Below are 18,488 nucleotides of genomic sequence, written 5' to 3'. Positions count from 1 at the left end.
TGTTACTACATGCCTTTATTCTTCGGCCCCTTAGAATCACGCCTGCCACACACTCCGGGTCCTGCCCTCTAATTGTTTTCCCCAAATTAACATAATATCTAAGGAATAGTAATGTGGTTCTGTTGGCTTCATTGACCTACCTTCAGAGGTCTCATTAAAAACACACTGAAGGTCAAAACCTTGGAAATAATGCCAGTTCTTTGTGCATCTGAAGTTTCTGGAAAAGCTTCTCCTAGTTCTCGGAGGAGTTAGAGGGCCTGCTGATAGCTTTGGCAAGGGATAGCTGGGAGCCCCCCCCCCCACCGTTCCCTTCCCTTCCCCATTGCACCCACATCTTTGTGCTCCCATTATCAACCTTAATTTTGAATTTCTCCTTGAATTGTTCTGTTTTTGACTGAGCTTCTCTAGCCAGCCAGCTCTGACTCACACATGGAATTATAAGGTTGAATTTTTTCAAAATTTTAAAAGAAATAGGATTCTCAAATATATATATATATATTTTAAAATTCAGTTTGTATTATGTGTCTACATTTTCCGATCAAATTAATTTTTCTTCAAACAGCCTCTGCAGAAAGAGACAATATATCACCTACCGGCTAGTCTGATTCCAGATAAAGGACTTGCTTTTCTGATCAAGAATCACATGCCTTACACAAACTGCCCTCTTAATGACTAATTTTATATCTAAAAAAAGTCTGTGAAGGTGTAACATTCAGTGGAACACAGTATGGTTAACTTTCCCCACATTTCTTTCCAAAAAATTGGAAAGAAAGAGTAGAACTGTGACACAGCTTGGGTCATGACCATCCACTCAGCTGTCTCCACAGATGGCTGGATTTCATTGGAAAACACATCAACCCTGAGCCAACCTAAATTTGCACTGTACTGGCAGATCAAGGCACACCGAAGAGTGCAGAAAAGAATGTACCTGATTCAGATGCTTGAGTCAGAAAGTTCCATGTCTTACATGCAAACATTTAACCAAAAAGAATACAGTTAAGAATGTTCACAACCTAACATATGACTGAATTAGTCATCTTTTCATCATGAAATACCCACAAAAGCTAATTTTATGAATAGAAAAGGCTTATTTGCACTATCTAGAGGTTCACCAGCATTGTGCGGCCTCACTGTGTGAGTATCTGCTGAGGGTGCTCCAGCTGGCAGAATCCTAACAGAGCATTGCACGGCCAGGAGTGGGAGTCTGTGCCCACGTAGTCTCTCATGAAGCGGCCAGAAGTTCATCACGGAGAGGCCACTCCAACAACACAATTCACTCTAACCATGTCGCAAAGGCCTCACCTCCATATAACTGGATTAGCTTCTGTCACTTAGTGCCATTAAACTTGGGGCAAAACTCTTAATATATAGGCCTTTTTCCCCGCTATGTCACAAATTACTTTTTCTATTTAATTTCATTTCATTTTATGACACTATTTCATAGACTATGGGATTCCCCCAACACTCCCTCATCCCGTCCCCCCAATATATGGGCCTTTGAGGGGCATTTAGCATCCAAATGATAACAGGGTAACTTAAAATGAAAGTTGTTGGGCCCAGCGCAATAGCCTAGCGACTAGGGTCCTTGCCTTTCATTTGCCAGGATCCCATAGGGGGTGCCAATTTCCATCCAGCTCCCTCCTTGTGGCCTGGGAGGACAATCAAAGATGGTCCAAAGTCTTGGGACCCTGTACCTACATGGGGAACCTGATAGAGGTTCTGGCTCCTGGCTTCAGATCAGCTCAGCTCCAGCTATTGCAGCCGTTTGGGAAGTGAATCATTGGATGGAAGATCTTCCTCTTTGTCTCTCCTCCTCCTCACTCAGTGAAAAGTCCTCACTTATCTGACTTTCCAATAAAAATAAGTAAATCTTTTTTAAAAAATGAAAATTGCTAATTATATATAATGAAAACACTTAAAAAGAATTTTTAAATTTTATTTTTAATATTGTTCATGTAGTTGAGAGGGATGCATGCCCATGTGGGCCTCCGATACAGTGGGAATGGCTCAAGTACAGAGGAAGGTGGGTGGGACAAATATTTTCTTTTTTTTTCTGTTTAAAGATTTATTTATTTTTATTGCAAAGTCAGATAAATAGGAGGAGAGACAGAGAGGAAGATCTTCTATCTGACGATTCACTGCCCAAGTGAGCGCAACGGCCAGAGCTGAGCTGATCCGAAGCCAGGAACCTGGAACTTCTCCAAGTCTCCCACACAGGTGCAGAGTCCCAAGTCCTTGGGCCGTCCTCAACTGCTTTCCCAGGCCACGAGCAGGGAGCTGCATGGGAAGCGAGGCCGCCAGCATTACAACTGGTACCCATATGGTATCCTGGGCGCATTCAAAGCGAGGACTTAAGCCACTTGGCTACAGCGCCGGGCCCAGTTATTTTCTTTCTATCCTCTTGTGTCCACAACGGGGAATGGGAGAGGGTTCTTGGCCATCACACTACATCAGCATCTGGAAAAGGGGGACAGTCATTTGATGACACCTTACAAACCTCAATGTGGGGAAGAACGTTCCAAGGGTGTTGCTTGAATGGTTTTGATAGTTCTAAGACATTATCAGTTTCGTTGCACAAGGATCGAGGAAAGCTTTCCAACGTCTATTGGCTGACCAAACCCACCTCAGTGTGCATCCACAGACCCAAGCTCTTGCTATAAAGCTTGGGAAGGGAAGTTCTCCAACCTATTCTGCTTTCCATGCTCTGACAAGACATTCAACATCCTCCACTGGCCTAGATGAGCTGGCTGTCATGTCCCCATGTGCTTCTGATATGCTGTCCACTGCACAGGCATCAGGAACTAGGGAGGCCTAATCCCAATCATGCATTCCAAGGTCAGACCACATATCCTGTGATTTTCCCTGTGGCCAGGCTTTGAGTCCAATGATCTAGTTGGGGAGTCCTCTAAGAAACCTCACCTGGGCTGACCTAGACTTCACTCCTGTTCGCACTAGCTACTACAGTATCAGGTTTTCTCTGTTACCTGCACCAACCAACACACATACTGATAGATGAAACTGCCTGGTCAGTTCTGCCCCCAGCTCCATCTCTCACATGAACTGACAGCAGCTGAAGAATAGCCCAGCCCAGCGCATCACAGGACCAGTCTCACGCACACCAGCAAGTGACACTGTCTACTCAGGGTAATCCCCAGTATCTACCCTGTTTTTGTATGTGTCAGCATATGCCCAGTCTGTCCCTCATCCCATTTGACACTTGTGCATACTCATGGGGGCTGCAGCTTAACACAGCCCAACCTGTCCCCACACCCAGCCCTCACATATGCTAATGAGTGCTGCCACCTTGTCCAGTCTGGCCCATCTCCATCCCTGGCTCTCAAGGTCACCAGTGGGAGCTGTAGTTCAACAGAGGATGTCCGCCATGCCCCTCTACCAGGCCTGTTCCCAGGACCGGATTTTGTGCCTGCCAGGGGGGTACTGCCGTGGGTTCCCAACATAATTGGCACCCAGTACTGGTAATTGTCAGTGAAGGCTATGGCCTAGCCCAGCTGGCCCACACCCAGGAAAGCAGCATTTTAAATAATAAATATATGGAGCTGGCACTATGGTAAAAGAGGTAAAGCTACCAGCCAGTGGGGTCAACACCCCTTATGGGTGCTGGTTGGAGGCCTGATTGTTCCATTTTCAATCCAATTCCCTACTAATGCTCCTGGAAAATTGGCAGAGGGTGATATAAGTGCTTGAGCATCTCATTCACAGGGGAGCTCCAGGAGAAACTCCTGGTTCCTGGATCCTCGCCTCACATTGTAGTGATTTAGGGAGTGCACCAGTGGATGAAAATCTTCCTCTCTGTCTTTCCTTCTCTCTGTAATTCTGCTTTTCCAATAAAAATAAACAAATTAGCAAGGGGAGGAGGAAGGAGGGAGGAAGCACTCTGGCAGCTCCTCGCCTTGCTCTCTCAGACCCCACAGCCTGGAAGATCTGGTGGGAGAAGATGGAGATGGGGGTGAGGGGGAGGACTGAGTTTGGGATGTCACTCGGGAGAGGGTCGCCAGAGTCCGTCGGGACTCGCGAGTCCGTCCCTGAAGCTTGTCCTTGCATGGAGACATGGAATGGCGGACAAGGAAGGATACCCTGAGGCATGCCAGGCCTTCCTGCCGCTATAGCTGCAGGTCTCATCTGCATCTCTCCCCACCCACTTTGCCCATCTTTCTTCCCCATCACTTCTTGGCCAGTGTGGAATCATTCTGGGCCCTCACCGTGCATACAATGCCACTCATCACACATCTTTTCAGGTGTCACTTAACTGCCTTATTTGTTCCCTCTTAATTCTCAAACACTTCAGGAACTTAGTCGCTAGATAAGGTGTTTGTCCAAGGAATTAGCTGTCAGTAGCTGTTTTCAAAGACTCCAGTCCTTGGTGAATATTCGGACTTGTCATCTTTCAAGAAGTTACTGGCCTAGGCTCAGGAACATATATCTCAGAGGAGGCACAGATTCCAAATCCGTAGAGCTAGCAGTGGCATGAGAGACATGTCAAGAAGAGAGTCCATGTCCTGCAGGCTCGTCACAGTGTCCTGAAGAGCGGTCACAGCCTTCGCCTGACTCATTGAATTGATCACCAAGCGAGACCATTGCAGAGAACTGGGCCTGGGCTTCAGCATACTGTAATGAAAAATGTCTCTGTGACATGAACCTCTATCATCATTTCAGAAGTCTTCATTAAGACTTTGAATTTGATGCCATTTTTCATTCCACTCTCATCTGCTAGAAAAAAAAGGTGTGCAAGTAGGATACTTTGGTCTGGAAACTAAAGTTCAAATAGAATGGAACTAGATCGGGAGAAACAGGCCAGGCTGTGACTGAAGATCTGACTCTGAAAAGGACACATTGACACCTGGGAGTTTTAGAAATGAGGAAACAGAAGGTAGAATCTAGAAGATGATGAAAGACTAGAGTTACCGTGTGTAGCATGAGAGCAAATTTCAGGCCAGGAATTAAAAAAAAAAAAAGGTGAAACCTTCAGCTAATCTTTTCTTTCAAAGTCCACTTTCCTTCCCCCAGTTAAATGACAGCAGAGACAAGTCTGTTAGAGGCTAGGACCTCTGCAGCCTCGACTGCTGCAGCTCTGGAGCACCTACAGGTGGAGGCAAGCTGCTCCGTTTGTCTGGAGTATCTAAAGGAACAGGTTATCACTGAGTGTGGACACAACTTCTGCAAGGCTTGCATCATCCGCTGGTGGGAGGACCTGGAGAGGGACTTCCCTTGTCCCACGTGTGGGAAAACCTCCCGCTACTGCAGCCTCCAGCCCAATCGGCAGCTCGGCAGCATGATGGAAATTGTCAAGCAGCTCCAGGCAGTCAAGCAGAAGATCCAGGATGAAAGCCTTTGCCCCAGCACCACGAGGCTCTCAGCCTTTTCTACTATGAGGACCAGGAGGCTGTATGTTTGATATGTGCAATCTCCCACAAGCACTGGGCCCACGTCGTTGTGCCGCTGAATGATGCCAGCCAGGAGTATAAGGAAAAGTTGCAGAAGTGCCTGGAGCCACTGGAGCAGAAGCTACAGGAATTTACCCACTGCAAATCCTCGAGAAGAAGCCAGCACAGCTCAAGAGAATAGTGGAGAGTTGCCGGCAGCAGATCCTGCCGGAGTTTGAAGAACTTCACAGGTGGCTGAAGAGCAGCAGGTGTTGTTCTCATGGCTGGAGAAGGAGGAACAGGGCATCCTACAGAGACTGTGAGAAAACACAGCTCACCACCCGGACGGGCGCCAGGACCTTGCCCACCTAGCTGCAAAGGTGGAGGGCAAGTGCTTGAAGTCATCCTTCAAGATGCTTAAGGATGTCAAAAGTACCCTGGAAAAATGCGAGAAGGTGAAGACCATGGAAGTGACTTCGGTATCTAGAGAGCTGGAAAAGAACTTCAGCAATTTTCCCCCTCCGACAGTGTTTTGCCCTAAGAGAAACAGTTAAACAGCGAATAGCTCCCAACCCTGGCTTCTCCCGCCAGCAGATGCGACTCTGGACCCCGAGACTGCTCATCCTAACCTAGTCCTCTCTGAAGATCGTAAGAGCGTCAAGTTCATGGAGACAAGACTCTGTGACCTCCCAGAAACGCCAAGGAGCTTCACCTTCTAACCGTGTCCTGGCTACTAAAGGTTTCATCTCAGGTCGACAATACTGAGAGGTGGAGGTGGGGGACAAGACCCACTGGGCAACGGGCACATGCCAGGACTCCGTGAGCCAGAAGCGCGAGCTGACTCCACTCCCTGAGACTGGCTACTGGCAGGTACGGCTGTGGAATAGGGACAAATATGCATTCAACACCACCCCGTTGCATATCAATGTGAAACCCAAGAGGGTAGACATATTCCTAGACTATGAGGCTGGCACACTGTCTTTTTATAATGTCATAGACTGCTCTCATATCTACCCCCTTCACCGACACTTTCACAGAGAAACTCTGGCCACTCTTCTACCCAAGCATTCGGGTGGTTGGAAGAATGCTGCACCACTCCCCATCAGGCTTCCAAGGGACTGGGAGTGACCACGTGGACTCAGGAAAAACCGGGATAAGCCAGGTCGAGAATACAAGTGTTCCTTCCTGTGGCCTGTGGTAATGGTTTCATGTCAACCCGGTTGCTGTTGGGAATCATCTCAGAAAACTCTGGTTTCCTTGATGATTTGTGGGTAGGAATGGGTAGGAATGGGCTGCAGCGCAAGCACAGCTATGCATCCCTCCTAACTGGTTAGGATGGGAGCTGGTTCCCAGGGGCTTGTCTCTTCCTGGAGTTCACCAGGTTTTCTGTTGCACAGAGATGGGCTGGCAAGGAAGGAGGAGGGGATTTTACTTAAGCAAAGTCCAGGAGAGGCGCTAACTTGTTCAAACTGGAGACAGAAGCCAAAACATCATGACATCCTCCAGGGGGCGCTTCAACCCAGGACAGTCTTGTTTCCTAAGGAAGATGACAGGTCGTGCAACTCTAGACTGAAGGAAAGATGAGTGACAGCTGCTGTCACGCATCTGGAAGTTGAGTTGTTTCAAGGATGGAGACTGGACATCAAGAAGAGTAAAATGAAGGTCAGAACAGGAGACACGAGAAGTCCTAGAGGCAAATGAAAGGGAAGAAGATTCCTGCTGCCTTCTGGTCCCAGGGTGGGTTTGAGGTTATGAAAAGGAATGGCCAAAAAAAACTAGAAATGTAGGGAGAAGGGGCAGATGAAGAGACAGGAGGCCCCAGACCTCCACCTCACCTGCCAGCAGAGCGGGCTGCTCGCTGGCTCCCTCGGGGTGGGGTGGCTTGTCTCTAAGAAGTCATTCCCCCTGCTGCTCCCTAGAGGCAGGCTAAAGAGAGTGGGTAAGACAAGTCTACCTTTTCCCAGCTTTCCCCAAGGGAACAGGGCAAGGAGCAAGCTGGGCATCAGAGAAAGGGGATCAAGAATGGCACCTGGCAGCTCCTCCCAAGCTGTCAACCCTGTCGGTAGGCAATATGCAAACCCCTAAGGACGGGGTAGAGGAAGGTGGGTTGTGTGTGTGTGTGTGTGTAAGAAAAAGCCAGGGAAGCAACCTCCTTCAGCCTTTGTGCATCTGGCCTGTGTTGTTGTTCATGCAAGGCAGGCTTTGGTTTGTCACTACCATCTTTCACTCTTCACCAAGGTCCATTGTCTGACAAAGTCCACCTCAGTGCACCTACTCACCCAGACATTGCTGCCAAAATTCAATGCATTCTGTTCTCCATATTCTGACATGGCACTTGTACTCTGAAGGCCCAAATGAGGTCGCCATCTTACCCCCCAACGTGTACATGGGCATGCTGTCCACTGCACAGGCATCAGCAATTGAGGAGAACCAGCCCTCCAAGCTCAGACCACAAATTCTATGATTCTCCCCACAGCCAGAGTTTGGCACAGCCAAAGTGACATATTGTTAAAAAATCCTAACCTATGGAAGGAGACCAGAAGGGGAAAACACACACACACACACACACACACACAGAAGGAATAACACGGAATAGTAGCATCTACAGGAGCTATCAACTATCTAGAGGGTAGGGTTTATGTATGTTAAACAGATGAGTGTGTTTCTATGTAATTTATTTGTGTTTGCATTACACATACAGTTTCTCTTTCAGTGTTAGGGTTAGCTATATAGTCTCTCAAAGAAATATTCTTTTTCATGGATTAACCTTCCAGTTAAGAAAGTAAAAAGCTCCATCAAACAAAGCCCATGAGGACGGGTTGGCCATAGGAGTGCCTCAAGTGAAAACACAAAGTAGGAAGAAGTAAGATTACAGTCATGTGGGAAAAATGAGAGCCAGAGAAAAAGAGGCAGAAGGGCAGACCATCACCAGACTGGGGCCCGGAAAGCCAAGTAGTCTTTTCACTGGATTTCTCCTGGCAGCCCTGAGAGTTCTGCCTGGGCTTGTAGCACTTGAAAGAAGTCATCAGAGGACCACGTCAGAGGGAAAGAATGCATGTCCAAAGGAATGAGTCATCCACAGAGCACCGAAGAGTAGATGGCACATGAACAAAGTAGCTGCAAGAGGTGACAGTTCCTTCTCTAAAAGCTCTTCACTTACTTGGATACTTGCTGAATTTGCGGCTGTGCTTTGTATATCTAGACTTCACACGTGTGTACATTTGTGCCTGTGTACTCTGCTCCTCTGCCTGTGCTTCAGGTCTGGTATCCAGGCTTTCATTACAAGGCAAAATCCTGGCGCCCATTTGGACTTCATTCAGGTTTAAAAAAAAAAGGGGCGGGGCGCATTCTGTTCTACATGCTAGTGTCACTTCTAGATTGTTTTACTGGTACCTCAGTCAATCAAGAGTTTCCTTGTCCCATTCTCACAACATAGAACACTGACTCTGAGTAATAAATAATTGGACATAAACTCTAATTATGCCATAGTGAAGTGAAGAGCTTTTTTACTGGGTATAATTATATGCCAAGCAATAATGAAGTATTAACTATTATGCACACCAATAGTGAATTCAAGCTTAATGTACCAGTTTGATCTTTTGGAAAGAAAAAGAATTATCATTATATTATTTATATTATTGTATATCATGGTGAACATTCTTAACATTCTTAAACCATATGTTAGGCAAAATTCAGTCAACTGTTTCAAGAGCAAAAAAAATTTGTTTCTATGATACAAGCATAATTATAAGAAAATAGCAGCCCAATTAGAATTCACAAGAATCAATGAAAGATTATAAAGAATTACATATAATAAATAACTCAGTATTTCTTAAGCCAACATTCAGCACATGTGTATTAGAAGGATCCTTCCCTCCCAAGAAAACACAGAGATCAAACATAACAGTGGGAGATTTGGATGTTATATAAAGTTAGAAATTAACAGGAAAAGCCTCTGACTGCAGAGATGCAGAGGGAATGGAACATATGAAACAGTGCTTAGTAAACAGGGTGACCACAACTGTAACTGGCTGCCACTGACAGGCTTGCTTTGTACCTACTGCTTTCAGAGTGACTAACAATAGTGCCTTCTTTCAATTTCCAAAGTTTTAGGATTTAGATGAGAAGTCAGAAGTTCTTCCCTGTTAAGGGACACTTTGAAACTAGACACTATGCTTAAAACAGAGGTGTTGGGATTCTGGTAAGCACACAAAAAGTGTTCTAGCCAAAATGGCCAACTACCTCCGTGTTTCCTATATGCTAGCGGAAGTCATAAAGATCTGATCATTCAGTGAAAGGCAGAAGACCTGGCCATTAATCCTACCTAGGAGAGTACAAGGAAGCCTATCTTCTGTACAGACTTTGGGTGGCAAAGAAGTCACCTAGAGGAAGCCAGTACCTCAGTCTGTGGGTAGCTGTGGAGTCTAACTTTGTTCTGTCTGCTTGATCCCAATGACTCAAAAGCCAGATGTTCCCATTGTAACTCATCCAGATATGGTGAAACCCATTCAGTCTAGGCAAAAGCAAATGTGAAACTACATTGTAGGTAAGATTCTACACTGTGAGAAAACAGAACAAACTCCCAAGCAAACCCCTAGTGAAAATGAATTTACAGTTGAAGATTACAATCTGAGGAACCAATCACTGCAAGAAACTACTAACAGACATAACAAATAGGAAAAGTTGAACACCAAGAACTAGAAACAACAAATAAAAAGGACATATAGTCTAGTTGTAAGAACACTTTGAGGGGCCAGCATTCCAGTGCAAAGGATAAAACCATTGCTTGCAACTCCGGGAACCCACATGGGTACCAGTTTGTGTCCTGATTGTTCCCTTTCCAACCGAGCTCCTAGTTAACAGCCTGGGAAAAGGAGCAAAAGATGGCATAAGTGTTTAAGGCACCTACTACTTTCTGGAAGAAACTCCTGGCTCCTGGCTTCAGACCAGGCCAGCTCAAGCTTGTGCCTATTTATAGAGTGAACCAGCAGATGGAAGATTTCTTTCTCTGCTCCTCTTTCTCTCTCTATGAATCAACCTTTCAAATAAAAATAAATAAATCTTAAAAGACTCAAAAAGAAAGGATAAACTAATCAGTGTCCTTATTCCTTATAAAATGATCCTATTTGATGTCACAAATTGAAGTTTTCGAACCCTCAGAAGGAAAATGTGGGAAATTAACCTATCTTGAAATATAACATTGGAATCATTTTAGAATTATCCTTTTTGCAATGTGAAAATAATCATTGAAGATGATGATTATATAGAAAGAACATTTGTAATGCAAAGCCATTTTCTTAAAGATTTAAAATTTTTTATTAGAGAGACAGAGAGGAAGATCTTTCGTCTGATGATTCACTCCCCAGTGGCCATAACAGAGCTGAGCCAATCTGAAGCCAGGAGCTTAGAGCCCGTTCCAGGTCTCCCACTCGGGTGCAGGGTCCCAAGGCTTTGGGCCATCCTCAACTGCTTTTTCAGGCCACAAGCAGGAAGCTGGATGGGAAGTGGAGCTGCCGGTATTTGGACCAGCGCCGATATGAGATCTTGGCAAACACAAGGTGAGTACTTTAGCCACTAGGCTACTACGCTGTGCCCACAAAGCCATTTTTTAAAAAAGACTTATTTATTTTCATTGAAAAGTTAGATTTTACAGAAAGAAGGAAAGACAGAGAGAATGATCTTCTGTCTGGTGATTCATTCCCCAAGTGGCTGCAACAGCCTGAGCCATTCTGAAGTCAGGAACCAGGAACCTGCTCCAGGTCTCCTAGGCAGATGCAGTGTCCCAAGGCTTTGGGGCATCCTCCACTGCCTTCCCAGGCCACAGTCAAGGAGCTGGATGGGAACTGATGCAGCTGGGACACAAACTGGTGCCCATATGGGAGATCAAATATGAAAATGGACATTGGCAGGCCAGACACAACCAGATCTGTAACAGCCTGCTTGGAAAACAGATTCGCCTATCTCCAACAGCCCAGGAAGTCAAATTTCTACCACTAATGACAAGCTAGGAAGCTAAAAAACAAATTCTGTAATGAGTGGCCTCAAATGATTAGGACTTGGCTAGTAAATAAAAACTTCCTTAAATTTTGTTCACACATCCAAACATGAACTAACCAAAGAAAACCAAACAGTACCCGTAGCCAATCACATGGGATGGTCTGATTCCACTTAACACTACTAAAGCTTCCCCAGGCCAAGGTTTCTAATTGGGGCACACCCAAAGTGCTCCTGCTCTTCTGCCTGCACTGCATCCCTGCCAAAATAGAAGGCATGGGGCTGACTCTGTCTACAACAAGCTTGAAATCAACAGCCTCTGATTTAGCATTTAGTTCCATAAATATTTCATAGAAAACCAATAGTTAACAATTAATGGAGCTCTTATCAGGAAGTATTATCAGAAGTATCATTTTCCATAAGTAATCTAACTGAATTTCGTAGTAAATGTAACAAGGCCTAATGACACCATTAGTGTTACTGCACTGACTTTACAGCTGAAGGACCTGGGGCTGTGAGATACTGAGTAACTTGTTTGGTACTCGGATAGTAAGTAGTTAGCAAGGATTGACATGAGCACAGTCTGATTCCCAAGAGGAAAAATCTTCACTGTCATACCAAATTAAATGGAAATATGGAGATTAGTGTCGCTTTTCAATGGCTTTCACAAGAAAATGTAAAACACAAAAATTAACATTTTGTGTTATTTCAAGCTTACACTGGCACAGAAGAGAGAGAGAAGTTGGAATCCCTTTCTTTTTAGGGATTACACAAGTGAGGATCAGAAGAGCAAAGAAACTTTCCCAGTATTAGACAGCTAGTGAACAAAGTAAGATTAAAGCCCAGACTGTCAGCCCAAATAGCCAGCAAGCCTCACTGGGAGACAGACATTTGCTGTAGAAAGATTCAGAACTCCCGAAAGACTTCAGGTAACAGAGTAACAGCAACACATTCCAACCACACATTCCATAACACGGTGGCATACAAATCCTTCCTGCAGATAATGAGCCAAATGCTATTTAAGAGGCCCCTTAATTTCAAGAAATATTTATTGAGTATTCACTAGCACTATACACTGTTCCAGACACTTTAGGTTTTATTAGTGAACCAAGCCAAAGAAAATTCTATGTCATCTGTTTGCATTCTAGTGGGAGGAAACATGCTTTACACAATAGCTATAAGAAGCAAGCAAATCATGTGTGAGAAAGTGGTACGTGCTGTGGTACAACTCCAACAAGATAATAAGATTAGAGTGCCATTAAACAGAGTAGGAGTCAGCTTCATTAAGCATGTAAGGAACTTAAACACACACGTATGTTGGCAAGAATGTTCCAAGCAAATGAACAGCCAAGGAAAAATTCCAAACAAAGGGAGGCAACAAAGGGAAGAGGAAACACTGATAATAACAGGTAAGAAAAATTTAAATCAGTTAGAAAAAAAAAAGAGGTTGGGTGCCCATGCATTGTCACACAGTAGATTAAGCCATGCATATAAAGACCGGTGTCTCCTTTCAGAACACAAGTTCGTCTCAGTTGTTCCAATTCTAAACTGGATACCTGCTAAAGCTCCTAGGACGTCATCAGAAGGTGTTCCAAGCACCTGGTCTCTTGCCATCCAAATGGGAGATCCCGATGGATCAAAAAAATATCAAAAAAAGCAAGCGCAGTTCTGTCTCCTTTTTTCATATTTATTTATGTATTGAAAAGGCAGAGAGAGAGAGATCTTTGAGCCAACCCTCAAACAGGACTCAACAGCTGAGGCTGGACCAGGTCAACAGATAGGAGCCTAAAACTCCATCAGGCTCCTCATGTGACAGATACCAAGGGAACTTGGGCCATCTTCCACTGCTTTGCCAGGCACAACAGCTAGGAGCTGAACTGGAAGCAGAGCAGCCAGAAATCAAACCTGTGCTCTGACAGGAGATGCCAGCTTAATCCAATGCACCACAATGCTGGCACCCAGTGTAGTTTTTTTTCGCAGACTTTAACCGTGCTACAAATAGTAGAATGGACATGGTTGGAAAAGGGCTTGCCACCCTAGTCTGTTTGCCAGTTTAATCAATTGTGCAAAAACTGCATGTGGATTGCACATTAATGATTTGAATCACAGGCCTGAGGTATCATCCCTGGAGACTTTACTAACTTAATGGTAGCAATGTGTGGGAGGAGTGGGCATGAAGAAGAGGAAGTAGTGTCTGCATGCCACTTTATGAGGAGCCCCTGGGGGCTTCTAACACACAAACATGGTTAAGACCCACCATTCTGGCATTTGTGCAAAGTAGAAGACTTTGTTCTCATTTCTACTTCCAAGGAGTTTGCCCCACATGCTCCCAAGTGTTCCTATTATAATGTTATAAACACCTGGAACCACAAAGGCCCCTGGCCGAGATCATCAGACACTTGTCCATCCTGCTGGGAAGGAAAGATAGGAAAGGCCTGCTTTGTGGCTTAATTCATGAGTGCCCAGCAAAGAAGACTGTGAGAATGTCAGCAGATGGAAAAGTCTGTGTTAGTGGATGAGAATGTAAGACGAGTGACAAGAGATTCATGTGGTAATTCATGTGGTAATTGCCTAACCAACAACATTTGAAGATCAAATTTGCTTGACACTCCACTTCAAATTGTGATAGAAAAAGCCTCTCTCTCCAGCTTCATTGTTAAAGTCCACTTCATTTATTTGTACTTGGTATACTTTCACCACATAATACTTGTTAATGAATGAATGAACAAATTTAAATGAACTAAAAACCAAAAAAAAAAAAAAATCCAACCATCTCCATTCCTTCAATATTTTTTTCTAAAGGCAACCACTTTTATCTTTTTAGTTTCTTCCCATTTGTAAATGTTATGTTAATGCTGCTAATTCCTGATGTATCAATGTTAAATTTTGCAAACTTTCTGTCAAAACACGTAAGAATTTCACTACAGTAAACTCTACCAAGTTTCCCCTACCAGCAATACCTAACAAATTAGGTCACTATTGTTAGCTTTCAATGGATTAAATTTGAAGTTTGATATAACACACTTTGCACCTCTTTGTTTCATCAGGTAAAAATTCCATATAATTTATCCTTCTCATCAAATCTCTTATACATTATCATGCTTAATATTATAATGCATCTGTACGCATGAAAATTCTCTTTAAATTTTTAACTTATAAAAAGGGAGTTAATCATAAAGGATTCCTACTTTGTCTATAAGCAGACTGCAAATCTGAAAATTAGAAATGCTTATCTGAGATCAATGAAAACACTATGTACTGCTCAGGTAAGTTTTATTTTTCCTCCACCCTATTGGATTCCAAGTTGCCTTTCTTTTCCTAATCAGTATTTCTTCAATATTTCCTCACCCACAACCATATGGGACCTAGAGCCTCTTCCTCTTTAGGCAGTTCCCTTTTGCACTTGTTGCACATCTGTCATTGCGTAACTTACCTTCACAGCTTTTCTGTCAGGTCTACCACTAGATTCAATCTGCTCCAATGTCTTGGAAAATTTCCTTGTTCTTCCAGTCTACAACCTCAGGTAACATCCTAAAAAAGAATATTTGGGAAGTAAAACTGTCACTTTATGTTTAATGTTCTTTTCCATCCTGCCCTGCATATTTCATCAATAGGTTTTGACAGAATTCTAAGTTCAGAGGCATGGCTGTCTCCTCAAATTCTGTCCTCTTGATAAAATACTGTGGCCAGCCTAATTTGCCTGTATTCATGGAGAACTTGAATTTGCACTCTGGAAGCCTCAGAGTATCCTTGCTATCCTCAATTGCATGATACATCCACATACACATCTTTTCCTTTTTCCTGCTCGGTTCTCACATCTCCCTTCAGTTATAAAATTTCTCTGCTTACTAAATACATTTCATTCAAGCACCTCCTCTTTTTTTTTTACTTTCTGGAATTTCTATTCTGAGTTTAAAAACCTAGATGGATTCCTGACCTATCACTAGCCATATTTTCTGCCTCTGTCACTATCTTTTTCCCTCTTGTCTAGTAGTAATGCAAAAATAATCGATGATTCTACAAAACATGTAATATTCTGTAAGAATTTTTTTAGCCTTCAGTTAGCTATCCTTTACAACTCAATCTTCCATAAACCAAAAGAATAAATCATATTTTTTTTTAGTAAAATGCCTGCTTGATATTCTCTCTCCTGGGTTACAGAAAAACAAATCTCATTTTAAGTCACCAGTACAACTACTGTTTCCAATCTTGCAAGTATTCAGGCAGGCATCCCAACTCTTTACCATCTAGACACAGAACTGGAGTGATGGGAATTCCAGGCTGACACAGAAACAAAGGCCTTCACTGTAGCAAAAGTACCAGTGGGCTGAGAATAACACATCTGAAAGGCACCTGAGCTTCCCAATGCTTCAAATTAATTTTTTAAAATTCTACAGTATTTTCTTTTTTGAAAAAAAAAAAAGATTAATTTGATTAGTCTGAAAGGTAGAGTTTGAGAGACACACAGAGAGGCAGAAAGTCAAATAGAGAATGATCTTCCATCCACTGTTTCACTCCCTAGAGTGGACAAAGAATGATCTTCTATCTACTGGGTCATTCCCCAGATCATGTCACTGGGCAGGGCTGAGGCAGGCTGAGGCAGAAGCCACGAGCTTCCTCTTGGTCTCTCATCTGCGTGCGGGGAAACCAGCACTGTTGCCATCCTCCTTTGTCTTCCCAAGCCATTTGCAGGGAGCTAGAACAGCAGTGGAGCAGCTGGGCTTTGTACTAGTGCCGCTACAGGAAGCTGGCTTTGTGAATGACAGCTTTTACCTGCTACTCACAATGCCAGCACCTAGAGTATTTTCTATAATGCTCTGAGGTATCACCAGATGACTGTCTTTTCTGATGCAGTGCATTCATAGATTTGCATAGTTTATGAAATGTAAATTTAGTCTGAGCAGTTTACATCAATATTTGTTTGCTTCTCAAAAATGCAAAAAACATGTTCTCTTAATTCAGGTTGCTATAACAAAAATATCACAACCTGGGTATTTTAAGCAAAATAAATTTATTCCTGGAAATTCCAAAATTAATGTAACAGTTTATTTTGGTCCCTAGTGAGCATTCTCATCCCAGCTTTTCCTACTGTGTCCTCATAAAGAGGAATGAACTCCACTGTCACCTCCTCCTCTAAGGGACACTAGCCTTATTACACTGGGACCATTAGGCATCTCCTACAGCCATCTGTGACCTCAACTGAATCCTTACAGAACCTATCCCCCAACACAAGGGGGGATAAAATTCAGCCCACAGCACACATTTTATAGAATTCTACTTCAAGAAATATATAGTACTATTATTGATGCTAATAAAGAAATTTTTTTTAGCAACTCATAGAGGCCATACACTGTAGTGATTTCTAAGTTTTTTCAAATATAAACCTCACAACCAATGAATTTCTACTATGTTTTTAAAAACTTGGTTGCTTTTTAAAGATGACTTATTTATTATCTGAAGAACAGAATTACAGAGATACAGACACATAGAAGATCTGTGAAACAATATACACAGTCCCCACCAGGCATGTCACTCCGGACAATCACCAAGCCGGTACACACATTCGCTCTGCAAACAGCTGTAGCAACAGGACTGGGCTAGCTGAAGCCAGGAACTTCCTCTGGGTCTCCCACATGCACACCCTGACCCAAGAACTTCACCATCTGCTGCTGCTTTCCCAGGCCATTAATAGTCAGTTGTCCTGAACTGGAATTGGCAGACCTTCAATCAGCACCCATAGGAAATAGCAGCATTACAGGCAGCAGCCTAACCCTCCACACCACTGTGCTGGCCCCTATTATGCTTGCTGTGTGAAGAACTCATGTTCAGAGTTATTTTCCATAATCATACAACTAGCATAATGGAAGTGTGAACACACACAGTCCTCTTAGCTACACCATAACTTCACACATATATACCAGGAAGGGTTGTTAGGTAGGGAAACCAGAAGCAGATGAGACTGAAAACCCAGAAGTCACTATGAAGTGTGAGGAAAATCCCTAAACACAGTCTTGTGGGTGCTGACAGGACTGCGTGCCTGTCCTACAGGCCAGGGAATTGTGCATTATACACCAGTCTTCATATTCACCAACAACATCAGTCTGTCTCCATAATCTCACACAAACTCCAGATTTTATATTTAAATAAGACTTTACTTCAAAATAAAAACATGAAAACTCTGATAGGCCCGTTTGTAGTCACTGTGCCTGGTTTAGTTCTAAGCCACTGGGATAGGTTTTGCTGCCATGCTGGTTCCCATGACTTGGGCTGCACATGTTTCATATCTGAGTGCCTAGCATTAAAACCTCCCCTGCACATCCCATCCAGCTTCCTGCTAACAAGCCTGGCAGGCAGGAAGCAACACAAGTGTTTGGATCTGCACCACTCCAGTGCAGCGCCTGGCTCCTGGCTTCAGCTTGGCCTGGCTCAGGGGTTGCAGGCATTCGGGGAGTGAATGAATGGATGTGAGATTCTTTCTCTCTCTCCATCACTCTGCTTTTCAAATAAATAAATTAATAAATGCTGATATGCACTGTGAACCACAAAAACAATGTCATAACATTAGCTAGAAATGACAAATCACCAATTGTAAAATTTGGTAAGTCCGCTTCATTATTTGACTTGGAAACTTTTTTACGAAAACTGAAAGTGCAAACAGCCTTAAAAGGAAAAATGTGTAGAAAGCAGTTACTTATGTATAAACATTCTCTTACATATTTAGAGTTTCTGTTTCACTTATTTATATTCATTTAAGCTTTCTGGGTTGAAATGGAGTAACTTTGAGGAATTGGGGTTTTTAAAAGTTAGTATCAATGGAGAAGCAATGTCATGCTACATTTGCAGAACCAATATTAAAAAAGAATGAGTTCAACCCTTCATAGTTGAAAGACAGGATTTATAAAAAAATGGAAAATACATTTAGGTTGCACAGTCAAGGAGAAACGTGAATATTTTGCTTCAAGTTCAGCGGACTCTAAGATACTTGCTAACTGCAAGTTTTTGTGAACTTAAAAAAACTGTTTAAAAGCATAAACTTATCTTTCAGTTGCAAAAAATAATTAGGGCTTGTTTGGGAATGCGGAAAGACACCCCCTGTGGAACAGTATACCCAGT

General features: G+C 43.4%; 1 pseudogene; it reads left to right on the top strand.

The window, feature by feature from the left end:
* Positions 1-5,029: 5,029 nt before the first annotated feature.
* On the top strand, positions 5,030-6,509 carry LOC121164689 (annotated as a pseudogene).
* Positions 6,510-18,488: the final 11,979 nt, after the last annotated feature.

This window comes from Ochotona curzoniae, unplaced genomic scaffold (assembly GCF_017591425.1).
Source record: "Ochotona curzoniae isolate NIBS_2020 unplaced genomic scaffold, NIBS_Ocur_1.0 contig_1071, whole genome shotgun sequence".
In the NCBI taxonomy this organism is placed as follows: Eukaryota; Metazoa; Chordata; class Mammalia; order Lagomorpha; family Ochotonidae; genus Ochotona; species Ochotona curzoniae.
Note: the sequence above shows the minus strand (reverse complement) of the source record. Positions and strands in the feature narration are given on the sequence as shown.